The following is a 10,272-nucleotide window of genomic DNA, read 5'->3' as shown; positions in this document are numbered from 1 at the left end:
TCATAGCATGATGAAATTATGGACACCCGGAGGTCCGACACGGATAAGATTTTCATATGTATCGGCATTGTCCATAATGTCTGTGGAGAGAATGAGAAAAGAGTTTAAAGAAATAGCATTGATGACAGATAAAAACAACATAGCATTTTATTAAACATTTAAAAGTAAGTTTTAAACACATGATGAATTTAATGAGGTGATCTTATGCGTCTATCTGGATAATGTCACAAAATGATGAGATTATGAATATGAAGAAGTCCGACACGGACTTCTTCATATTCATATGGAACGTTATCTTGCATGATGTCTGTGGAGGAGAATAAGAAATTAGTTTTGAACATGTGTTGGAGTGAAATTATCATTAATGAAATTAGGACGTTATTGGTCATTGGCTTATTGGTTCTGTTTAAAATCACAGATCCTTAAATTTCTGAACAGAAGAGAGATGTGTGCTCTCTGTTTGCTACATTGAGAATGAAGATTGGTTCAAGCATGGCAGGACGGCGGGACCGCCCTTCCTCTCTTTGTAGCTGATGTGTTAGTATTGGCCGTTTGTTTCAGGAAGCCCAACACTCATGCACTGTTCTGATCAAACGAAGCGCTTGATCAAAGCAAATAAAAGATATGAATCAGTATGTTTTTACAGACAAAGACCATAAAATAGTCCAGAGCTGGTTTCAAAGGGTTTTCTTTGAAAAGTTCAAATAACAGTTAGTGATAACGAACACCGGTCAAGGCAGCAGGCGACGTAATGTCTATGTCGTCGGATAATTGAGCAAAAATACTGTCTTGCACAGATAAATAAACCATTTAAATTAGTGAATAATAGTGCATATTATATTAAATAAGCTGTTAAATGATCAAGTATACATATTTTAATCTAATACATGGTGATATAGGAAGATCATGTGGATACCACAATATAACGGCTTACAGATAAATAACCATATAAAATAGTGAATAATACTTGATATTATATTAAATAAGTTGTTCAATTACCAAGTATACACATTTTAATCTAATACATCACGGTTATAGGGTCACACTGCGATATACTGACTTACATAGATAAATAAAACGTAACTCGGTTACGTATGTAACCCTCGTTCCCTGAGTAGGGAACGGAGACGTTACGTCGGATGACGACGAATGGGGTTTCGCTTAGAAAGCCTATCAACTTTGAGTATTACAAAACGAGCCAATGGCAAAGAAATGCCATGGGTCTGCGGAATTTGTATAGCGTATCTCCGCCCTACCTCGTGGGTATAAAAGGAGGACGCCGGCAACATGCAAATATGTTTCTTCGCTGGGGAGCCGAGACTGAGCTTCAGGCGATCCCCGCGTTACAGCGGAAAGTGGCAGGAAGACGTAATGTCTCCGTTCCCTACTCAGGGAACGAGGGTTACATACGTAACCGAGACGTTCCCTTTCGTTGTCACTCCGAGTTACGTCGGATGACGACGAATGGGGTTACCAGTCTAATCACGCCACCTTCTCGGCTGCTTCCAGTGCCCTGCGTAAATCTGAGATCCCTGTCGTGAAACTGGCACGGACGAAGGACTCCTATTTAACACAGGAATACCAAAGTACACTGGGGGGCATATCCCAGGTTTAGGGAAAATGCAATTATTGCCAGCCCAGAGGGGGGGACTTAGAGAATACACATATGACCCGAAGGATGCATATGGAGAACACTAGGGTGTCCAGCCGTAGGTGGAATATTTCAACCCCAGGGGTGGCAAGGTGGCTTGCCAAGGGAAAGACACATGCTCAAAGAGGCTTACAGTGGAAATACACATGTGGGGGTCGCTCAGAGGAGGGACCATGCACACGGGAGGCACCTAGCAGACGTGCAGGCAATAGACACTGGCGCCGACGTCAGGAGTGCTGGAGGAGCTCAGGGCTTTCGGGGAAGCTCACCTGAGGAGAATATCGCACATATCCAGTCCGTGGAGTGGAATGGCGAGCAAGCAAAGACACCTGAGCGGGTCCAGTGCTAGCTGGTTGAAGCGAGTACATGAGAGGACACAGGCTCCACTCGGAGATTGCAGAATCTGGCGAATGTGTTCGGTGTCGCCCAGCCTGCAGCTCTGCAGATGTCTGTCAGCGAGGCGCCATGCGCTAGAGCCCAAGAGGACGCCACACTCCGGGTGGAGTGGGCAGTCACACCAAGGGGGCACGGTCGACCTTGCTGCTGGTAAGCCAAAGCAATGGCGTCCACTATCCAGTGAGACAACCTCTGCTTTGAGAGAGCATTTCCCTTCAGCTTCCCACCCCTAACAGACAAAGAGCTGGTCTGAGGTCCTGAAACACTGCGTTCTGTCTACATAGGCGCGGAGAGCGCGTACTGGACAGAGCAGTGCCAAGGCTGGGTCTGCCTCCTCCAGGGGCAGCGCTTGCAGGTTCACCACCTGGTCCAGGAAGGGATTGGTGGGAACCTTGGGCACATATCCAGGCCGGGGTCTCAGGTTCACGTGAGAGTAAGCCGGCCCGAATTCCAGGCACGCTTCGTCAACGGAGAAAGCGTGCAGGCCCCCTACCCTCTTGATGGAGGCCAGTGCAACCAGGAGCGCTGTCTTCATTGACAGGAACTTAAGCTCCGCTGATTGTAGAGGCTCAAATGGAGCACTCTGCAGGGCAGTTAACACCACTGAGAGGTCCTAAGAGGGAACGAGAGGAGGGCGAGGAGGATTCAGTCTCCTTGCCCCTCTCAGGAACCTGACGATCAGGTCGTGCCTTCCCAAAGACTTACCTTCAACAAAGTCATGCTGTGCGGCAATGGCGGCGACATAGACTTTTAGGTTGGAGGGAGACAGCCTTCGCTCCAACCCATCTTGTAGGACCAGAATCCAACCCATCTTGTATCGCTCCAACCCATCTTGTAGGAAAGCACGACGCTGATCGAACATCTCCGGGGGTCTTCTTGGCGAGAAGAGCACCAGTTGACGAAGAGGTTCCACTTCAACGCATAGAGATGTCTCGTGGACGAGGCTCTAGCGGAAGTGATGGTAGCCACCACCGCTGGTGGTAGGGTACTCAAACCTGCCTCGTCCCATCCAGGAGCCACACGTGGAGGTTCCAAAGATAGGGACGAGGGTGCCATAGGGTGCCCCGTCTCTGAGAAAGGAGGTCCTTCCTCAGAGGGATCGGCCAGGGAGGTGCTATCGCGAGGAGTTCTAGTTCGGAGAACCAGGTCCGGTTGGGCCAGTAAGGCGCAACCAGAATGACCTGCTCCCCGTTCTCCCTGACCTTGCGCAAGGTCTGCGCAAGAAGGCTCACTGGGGGAAACGCATACTTGCGACCCTGCGGCCAGCTGTGTGCCAGATCATCCGTGCCGAGTGTGCCCTCGGTCAGGGAATAAAACTGGGCACAATGGTTTGAGTCATGAGAGGCAAACAGATCTATCTGTGCGTCCCCAAACTGGTCCCAAATCAGCTGAACCGACCGGGGATGGAGCCGCCATTCCCCCGGGAGGAGCTGAAACCGTGAGAGCTCGGCGGCTACACAGTTCAGAGCTCCGGGGATATAAATGGCACGAAGCGACCTCAGATGCTTCTGACTCCATAAGAGGAGGTGGCGGGCGAGTTGCGACATACGGCGGGAGCGCAGACCACCTTGGCGGTTGATGTACGCTACAATCGCGGTATTGTCTGATCGGACTAGTACGTGTTGGCCCTTGAGCACGGCCCGGAAGCGGCGCAGAGCAAAACGTACAGCCAGCAACTCGAGGCAGTTTATGTGCCATAGGCGCTGGGGTCCTATCCAGGAGCCCGCGGCAGCACGTCCATTGCACATGGCGCCCCAGCCCGTGGAGGAGGCATCTGTCGTTACAACAACATGCGTAGAAAACTGAGGTTCGACCACAGGGTGAAGGTCTGACGGCAGGTCGGAGTAACTGGTACTCGGAAGGTGCCGTGTTGCCATGCCCACCTCGGGACTCGGTCGCGAAGCCAAAGCTGAAGCGGTCTCATATGAAGCAATCCGAGCGGCGTTGCCGCGGCTGCAGATGCCATATGCCCCAGGAGCCTCTGAAAAAATTTCAGTGGAACCGCACTCTTGCCCTCGAACTGTCTCAGGCAAGTCAGCAGTGACTGCGCGTGCTCGCTCGTAAGCTGCGCGGACATGGTGACCGAGTCGATTTCCATACCGAGAAAAGAGATCCTCTGCACGGGGCAGAGTTTGCTCTTCTACCAGTTGACCTGAAGGCCCAGACGGGCTAAGTGCCGGAGCAGAAGATCCCTGTGTTCGCAAACCTGATCTCGAGAGTGAGCTAGGATCAGCCAGTCGTCGAGATAGTTCAGGATGCGAACCCCATGTTCCTGGAGGGGAACAAGGGCTGCCTCGACGACCTTCGTGAAGACGCGAGGAGACAGGGCTAGCCCGAACGGGAGAACCGCGTACTGATATGCCTGCCCCTCGAAAGCAAACCAAAGGAACGGTCTGTGACGAGGGAGAATGGAGACATGAAAGTAGGTGTCCTTCAGGCAAGCTTCGCTCTCATGATAGGGGCATTGCCGCCGACCAAAGTGGAGCGGACTCCCCTGAAGCGGGGAGGAGGCCGCGCGAACTGAATCGCGTAGCCAAGCCTGATCGTTCGAGCGACCCAGTGGGACAGGTTGGGAAGCTCTAGCCAGGCTCCCAAGAACTGTACCAGCGGGGTCATGCGAACCACAGACTTCCCGTCGGAAGGCGGAATGGCTGTCCCGGATGTGGACGGCATAGTGGCCCAGTGTCGGGGCATAGTCATTGACCGCGTCCTGACAGAGGAGACCAGGGAAGGACGAACGTTCCACGGGGGTCTGCTCTGCCAGGGGGCAGGCGACAGAGTGGGATGAGAGCTGCACGGTCTGGGGACAGCATGTGCTGTCATCCGGCTCTGGGACAGAGGGGGACGAGGGGTCCACGGCTCGGGGGTGGCGCACCGTGTCGTCCGAGAACTCTGTGTGCTCAGGGATGAACATGTCACTTCTTTCTTTAACCACATTAGGGTGCTGCCCACCCGGGGGTGAGCAGCGGGGAGTGGAGAACAAAAGATCCTCCCCGGCCCTCCACCGGGGGAAGGAGTGGTCCTGCTACCATCTCCTGAAAAGTGACAGTCATCCCTGAGCAGCCCGTCTCAGGAGCGCCGCTTGGCCCGGCGTTTAGCGGGGGGCGGGTTAGGAGAGGGCTGGGGCGCCTTCTTACGGCTTCCTCCGTGACCAGGCCCGGGTGGAGGCTGCTGCTTGGGCCGGCCGGGAGTGGGGGGGACCTCAGGAGGGCGCCCTCGGCGGCGAACAGAGTATTCTGCCCGGTCGGCTGGGTGGAGGCAGCAGCGGGCCGACCGGGGCAGAATATGCTTGATAGCCTCATGCTGTTTCTGCGCAGTCGAGAACTGTTGGGCAAAATCTTCGACTGCACCACCGAAAAGGCCGGCCTGTGATATGGGGGTGTCGAGCAGGCGGGACCGCTCGGCATCCCGCATATCAGCGAGGTTCAGCCAGAGATGTCTCTCCTGGACCACAGCTGTGGACATCACCAAACCCAGGGAGCGTGCGGTCACCTTCGTCGCTCGGAGAGCAAGGTCGGTGGCGGCGCGCAGCCCATTGAAGAGCCCTGGGCCTCTCCTACCCTCGTGCATGTCCTTGAGCATCTGGGCCTGGTAGACCTGCAGAATGGACATGTCATGCAAAGATTTGGCTGCCTGTCCCGCCGCTCTGTAAGACTTCGCCACTAGCGTAGACGAATATCTACAGGCCTTGGATGGGTGCTTAGGCTCACCACGAGAAGAAGCGCTCTGAGGACACAGTTGCATCGCAACAGTGCGTTCAACCGGGGGGAGCCCAGTGTACCCACGGGCAGCCGCCTCATCGAGGGGAGGAAAGGCGGATGAGATCAACGAGCGGTCATGGGAAGACATGGGGGTCTTCCAGGACTTCGAGATCTCATCATGCACGTCCGGGAAGAAAGGTATTGGGGTTTGACGCGGACGGGGGTCCGCGGCCTTACCCAAGTACCAATCATCCAACCGCGAGCGCTCGGGACAGGGTGGAGGGGATCACTCTAAACCGATACTCGCGGCGGCCCGGGAAAGCATGGCCGTCATCTCCGGATCGGACTCAAGCACAGCCGTATGCACACCGGAAGGTGGCAGCTGTGACGAATCTTCACTTCCAAAAGAATCAGACCCACCTTGTGATGCTGCAATAGACATAGTGTCCTCCTCTGGAGCGCCAAAAGAAATCCGTGGGGCATCAGAAGATGGTCCCGCGGAAATCCCCTGAACACTCGCGGGTTGCAACATTGGAGAGGGTGCGGCTGGGCACGGACGGATAGTCGGCGCTTTGTTTCAAACCGTCACCCTCAGATCACCCTGGCCACCAGCCGAAGTAGAACCTCTCGTGGAGGCGCTAGATCGGGGTGTGGATGAGGGGACCCTCACTCTTGCGAGATCACTGAGTCTTGATCATAATGTTGCGATGGTCATTTTCCCGCAGTGAGAACATGAGTCATCCACGAGCGCTGCTCGAGCGTGATCAATGCCCAAACACACTATGCAGCGCTCGTGCCCATCAAAGTCGGCCACCAGTCTACCGCAACCAGAAGTGCACGGCGATGCATCTTTAAAAAGACGTGCCACGTGCAAGCTCTTTTATGAGAGAAAAGAAACTCTATGAGTGTTGAAGCGCCCGGGGAGAAACACACTCACTGGCAAACCACTGCACAGATAAGCAGGAAGTGCGCGCTCGCCGGGAGATTGCCGTCACACCAACACCAGAGAATCTCGCTCGTCTGTAAAGCTGACAGTTCAGAGATGGCTTGTGGAACGAAGAATTAACTTGGCTCCGAAGCGAAAACATATCTGCATGTTGCCGGCGTCCTCCTTTTATACCCACGAGGTAGGGCGGAGATACGCTATGCAAATTCTGCAGACCCATGGCATTTCTTTGCCATTGGCTCGTTTTGTAATACTCGAAGTTGATAGGCTTTCTAAGCAAAAACCCCATTCGTCGTCATCCGACGTAACTTGGAGTGACAACGAAAGGGAACATATAAATTAGTGAATAATAGTGCATATTATCTGAAATAAGATGTTCAATTATCAAGTATAAGTATTTTAATCGGATTCATCCGAGATATAGGGTCACTCTGACTTACACAGATAAATAAACATAAAATAGTGAATAATAGTTCATATTATTTGAAATAACCTGTTCAATTATGAAGTATAAGTATTTTCATCGAATTCATCCGAGATATAGGGTCACGCCACAATATACTGACTTACACAGATAAATAAACATATAAAATAGTCAATAATAGTTTATATTATTTGAAATAAGCTGCTAAATTGTCTATAAGTATTTTAATCTAATACACCACGGAACACTGCCTAATTAGGTAAATAAACACATAAAACGTCCCGGGTTACGTATGTAACCCTAGTTCCCCGAAGGGACGGACGCTGCGTGTAATCGCAGTGGGAACGCCCTCAGCGTGACGCGTCTGAAGCATGAATGAAATCAGTCAATGGAGAGAATGAGCGTACGGCGAGTGACGTCATCGACCAGGAAGCTATAAATATCCCCTGAGTACACAATACGCCAGCTTAAAAGTTACTGAAGCAGCGACCCAAGGGGATGCCGAGAGTATGGTAGGACACGCAGCGTCCGTCCCTTCGGAGAACTAGGGTTACATACGTAACCCGGGACGTTCCCCTTCAGGGACTACCGCTGCGTGTAATCGCAGTGGGAACGCAATACCCACATCCCCATACGACCAAATCCCCGTCGTGTGTCATTAGGAGACACAAACCGACGAGAGAACCTGAGCCCCGGGAGTGGAGCTAAGATCGAGGGAATAAAATCTAACGAAAGTGTGCGGTGAGGACCAGCCTGCCGCATCACAAACGTCCTGAAGAGAAGCTCCTGAAAGAAGAGCTGTAGAAGCAGCCATACTCCGGGTGGAATGAGCCCTTACAGCCAAAGGTGAAGGCTGATGGGCCGAACCATAAGCAAGTGGGATGGCCTCGACCACCCACTTGCTCATCCTTTTTCTAGATGCAGGACACCCTTTCTTAGGTGACCCAAACAGACGAACAGTTGTTCCGATCTCCTCCACAGGGCAGCTCTGTGGACGTAAGCATCAAAACCCAAACTGGGCACAGCAAATTCATTTTCTCCTGGTCTGACGTCAGAAAAGGCGGAGGACAGAAAACCTGCAGAACTATAGGTCTAACTGAAACAGTTGGAACCTTAGGAACATAACCTGGTCTCGGAAAGAGAAAGGCCTTAACCAACCAGGAGCAAATTCCAGGCACGAGGGAGCCACCGAAAGTGCTTGAATATCTCCAATTCTTTTTAGAGATGAGATAGCGAGAAGAAGGATAGTCTTTAGAGTAAGAAACTTTTCCGAAACTTCCTCGATGGGCTCGAAAGGAGCAAGGGAGAGACCTTCTAAGATGATGGCCAGATCCCAAGCTGGTACCCTCGTGCGAACTGCAGGCCTCAGCCTCAAGGTGACACGAAGGAAGCGAGACATAAGTGGGTGTTTCCCGAGGGAACCTCCACTTGAAGGGGTGTGGTAAGCAGCTAAGGCCGCCACATACACCTTCAGTGTGGAGTGGGATAACCCTGTGGAGAGACGGTCCTGCAGGAAACCCAGGACTGTACCAACCGGGCAGTTAACTGGGTCCTGCTGGCGCTCTCCACACCAAGAGGTGAAAAGTTTCCACCTCGCGGCATATAACTTCCTCGTGGAGGGAGCTCTGGATCGGAGGATGGTCTCAACGACCTCAGCCGAGAGACCAGAATCTATGAGCTGGGCCCCCTCAGAGGCCAAGCCCACAGCCTCCATAGCTCTAGACGGGGGTGAAGGATCGACCCACTCGCCTGAGAGAGCAGATCTCACCTGATCGGTATCTCTAGGGGAGAGCCGTTGAGGAGAGACACTAGGTCCGCAAACCATTCCCGGGCCGACCAGAACGGGGCTATTAGCAGGAGACTGAGCCCGTCCCGGCGAACCCTCTCCAGAACTCCTGGGAGCAGAGCGATCGGGGGAAAAGCGTACAAGCGTGACCTCGGCCACGGATGTACCATCGCATCCAACCCCAGCGGGGCTGGATGGCTGAGAGAGAACCACAGCGGGCAGTGTGATGTTTCTCGAGAAGCAAATAGGTCTACCTCGGCAAGACCGAAATGTTTCCATAGGAGTTCCACCACCTCGGGGTGAAGACTCCATTCCCCGGGCCTCGGCCCCTGTCTTGATAGGATGTCTGCCCCCTGATTTAAATACCCCGGGAGAAAAAAGCCCTCAGAGAAAGAATTTTCCCCTGGGACCATAGAAGGATCTGACGTGCCAGTTTGTAAAGCGGGCGAGAACGCAAACCCCCCTGATGGTTGATATAAGAAACCACCGATGTGTTGTCTGTCTGGACAAGAACATGGTGGCCCCTTAGGTCTGGGAGGAAGTGTTTCAGAGCCTGAAACACCGCCAACATCTCTAGGCAGTTTAAGTGCCACAGACGATGATGGTCCTCCCACAGACCCTGAGCCGGGCGACCATCCATGATCGCCCCCCAACCCGTGAGAGAGGCATCTGTCATTAGCATAACGCGACGACAAGGAGCTCCTAACACAGGGCCTTGGGACAGAAACCAAGGATCTTTCCACGATATCAGGGCGTGATGACACCGTCGCAAACTCACGATCATCCGAAGCGGATTTCCCCTCGGGGGAATCCCTTGGTCCTGAGCCACCACTGTAACAGTCTCATGTGCAAGAGGCCAAGAGGTATCACGTTGGACGCAGCTGCCATGAGATCTAGCAGTCTCTGGAACTGTTTTACAGTGGATGACTGGCCTAGCTTGACCTGATCTACTGCAGCGAGAATCAAAGCAATACGAGCAGGTGACAATCGTGCCTGCATCGTCGTTGAATCCCACACTACACCTAGAAAAGTGGTTCTCTGTAATGGAGAAAGAACACTCTTTTTGGCGTTGAGCCTCAGCCCCAGTCACTTGATATGAGCAAGAACGACATCTCGGTGCCGAACCGCCTGTTGTTCCGATTGAGCTAGAATCAAGCAATCGTCTATATAGTACAGAAAGCGGATGCCCTGTAACCTCAGCGGGGCTATAGCAGCATCCGTACACTTCGTGAATGTTCGGGGTGACAGTGCTAGGCCGAACGGAAGAACCCGATATTGGTACGCTTCGCCCCCGAAAGCGAACCTCAGGAACTTCCTGTGTTGAGGGAGGATAGATACATGGAAGTAAACGTCCTTTAGATCTATCAT

Source organism: Siphateles boraxobius, unplaced genomic scaffold, assembly GCF_051911475.1.
Source record: "Siphateles boraxobius isolate OS27281-9 unplaced genomic scaffold, OSU_SipBor_1 83, whole genome shotgun sequence".
Lineage (NCBI taxonomy): Eukaryota > Metazoa > Chordata > Actinopteri > Cypriniformes > Leuciscidae > Siphateles > Siphateles boraxobius.
The sequence above is the reverse complement of the archived record's forward strand: the minus strand, read 5'-3'. Positions refer to the sequence as shown.